The sequence below is a fragment of the Pteropus vampyrus genome, unplaced genomic scaffold (assembly GCF_000151845.1).
Source record: "Pteropus vampyrus isolate Shadow unplaced genomic scaffold, Pvam_2.0 Scaffold13, whole genome shotgun sequence".
NCBI lineage: Eukaryota > Metazoa > Chordata > Mammalia > Chiroptera > Pteropodidae > Pteropus > Pteropus vampyrus.
This window is the reverse complement of record NW_011888794.1, coordinates 5,589,164-5,592,255: the sequence shown is the minus strand read 5'-3', so window position 1 is coordinate 5,592,255 and position 3,092 is coordinate 5,589,164.

Genomic DNA, 3,092 nt, shown 5'->3' with positions numbered 1-3,092 from the left:
AAAAGATAAAAGCCAATTTAGCTATATATCCTCTATCATCAACTCTCAGATACTTCACTATACATAAACACGAACACACACTTTCATAATGCATACTCAACTACACACAAACATGTATATACACCTCCATGTGCACCCATACCAAAACATGAGCATGTGCATGTGCACACACCTTTAAATATGAACATATATACATAGAAACTTAAATATATGCATGTACACATGCGCATTCCCCATACTTATAAATATACACAAATACACACATACACACACACGTAATGCAAACCTCTGTAATCAGAACCTGCACATTGAGACAGATACAACATTTTGAACGGAAAGACTCGGTCCTGTAACTATTTCAGTTCTTTCTACAGGAAAATGAATTGAAATTATATAATATTTAGCCACAATCCACCATCAAATCATATACTATGTGCTATATATGATATTTAGATAAATTTGCCTCAATTACTTTTGAAAAATATATTTTAGGACTGAAAAAATAAAGTAGATATTAAAAGTAACAAAGCTAAAAAAAGAATAGTACTTTTGAAATATGAAGGATAATTTAATAGTGATAAGTGAGCCAAAGATTAAACTGAAAAATTTGCTGTACTAGTTTTCAATAAAATAAAATGCTGATTCCTTGAAAAGAATCCTAGCCAAACCTTTGCAAAATTTGATGAAGAAATGAGAAATGTGAAAGATAAATGTAGAAAAAATTAGGATAAAAAAGTCAAGGGATTAAGAAAACTTCTAGAGAAGTTTATATTTAATATTATAGTAATTTACCAAATTGTGGAAAATTTCAGATATCACATATATACATTTGCCTAGCTTTCTTTTATTTTTGTTTTTTCTTAATTAAAGATCTTAATTTTCTGATTTCTAAAACTATCTCATTGTTTTCTACTGGTGCATTCATGCTATTGTTATTATTAAATTTTCATTTCATCTGCAAGAATTATATTTGTAAGTTTATAACTATAAATTGAAATAAAACTTGCCTAAGTCACAGGTATTAAGTAGTCCAACATTTTCCCTTTAATTACTTGGTGCCTTTAAGCCATATTAATCCATATATGTTCATTAGCCTATCTTTTACATTTCTACTTATTCACCTAATAAATTTCTGAATATAAGTTAATTTCATATTGCTTGAAATGCTGTATAATTTTATATTATGTTTGAATATATTAGATAAAGCTGTATGATATGCAAGTTTCTTTGCTTTGCTTTTAAATTTATTCTTCATATGAAATTTAAAATCGAATCAGTATTTTTTAACCTCTGTGGTAATTTTTTTTTACTTCAGTTTATTTATAGCTATATGTAGGTAAGTGTCAATTTTATATGGGTTTACTCATACAGGAATATGTAATGTCATTCCATGTCTTCTATGTTTTCATATAAACTGTCAAATCACATGAACTACTTATTTTTGTCCTTATTCATGACCTAATACCATAGATGTTGATTATAAAAATGGTAATGGTGACATTTCTAGTGTGTTAACAACTTCAGTAGAAATCATGAATATTTCTTACTTAAGAATGAGTTTTATCAGAGGCTTCTTTTAAACACCTGTTATCCAATTTGGAAAATATACTTTTCATTTTTATTTAAAATTGGAGGGGGGCAAATATATGGTAATGGAGAGAAATTTAACTTTGGGTGGTAGGCACACAATGCAATGTACAGATCACGTATTATAGAATTGCACACTCAAAGCCTATATTTTATTAACCAATGTTGCCCCAATAAATTTAATTTTAAAAATTTTACAAAAAAGCAGATATTTAAATATTCTAAATAACTCCCAGCACATTTCTAGATGATAATGTGATTTTCTTCTCTTTTCTCTAATATTGTAGTGAATTACACTTATTTATTCATTTTGAATTACCTTGCACTTCTTAGATATCTATTTGTGTACAATGTATTGTTTAATTGATTCAGTGATGGGTTTACTAAAGTATATTTAGAAAAATGCACATTTATATACATGATTCTTTAATTTTCTCCATGTAACATATTTCTTGCATTTGATGAAAATCTATTGAACATATAACCATATAAAAAATTGTCTTAATTTCTTTTTTATTTTACAATAAGCTGAATCATGAGTTTCATTTTGGTATTTACATAATATCCCATACACGTAGAGAATTTTTTAAAATAAATACAAAATATGATGAAATGTCATATTAAAGACAGAAAATTTGCTTTGCTTTTTAAGTGTCCTACTTCTGGCACCTAACACAGTCCATGACTCTAGAATTTATGTGAGATAGACTCAGTTAAATGACTTTAGTTTTTAAAGTATCTAATATAATCATCTCTATTTCTCTAATATTTCAGAAAAGTAAAATTACTATATATTTTTATTGAAGTTTTCTTTTCAATTGCTCCTTATTTTCACTAAGTTCTGGCATAAATAAACTTCTAAATGTAACAATGAGAAACAAATTGCCTGCCAAGGAAACAACAGGCAATGAAAAATCTATCTGGTCCTGCCTGCAGTTCTGAGCCTCATTTCCCGACAGCTGTTACTAGAAGATCTTTTAATGAGTCCCTTTTGTAGAAGTATGAGGTGAAAAGCCAACCAAGAGCATGATGGAAATGAATCACAGGCATATTAGTAGTAGGATATAATGGAAGAAATTAAGTATAACAAGTTAGTGTTAACATTTCCATAATTGCATGAATAGTAAGTATTCGATCAGGTAATTTCAGTCAATATTGAGTGATAAAATGTTTTTAACACTTGTAACATTAGATTCAAGCTATTTATAGGCTGATAGCTGTGTTAAATAAACCCAGAATCACAGTGAGGACCTACAGTTTTCTATTTTCACAAGTGGGGAAATTGTTTTAAAGAGATGTTATTTTTGTATATCCCAACTTTTTGAATATCCTAACTTCTTCCAGAGATAAACATTTTATTCCAAAGTTTACTCCCAATTTTTTTTAAAGTTTTATTTTTAAGAATTGTTACTTAATAATGGAGGTGGTTTGCTTTAGCTAATTTCAAGAAAATACATACAAATCATTTGTTATCAATGTCTGTGCCTGGTTGGCTCAGTTGTTTG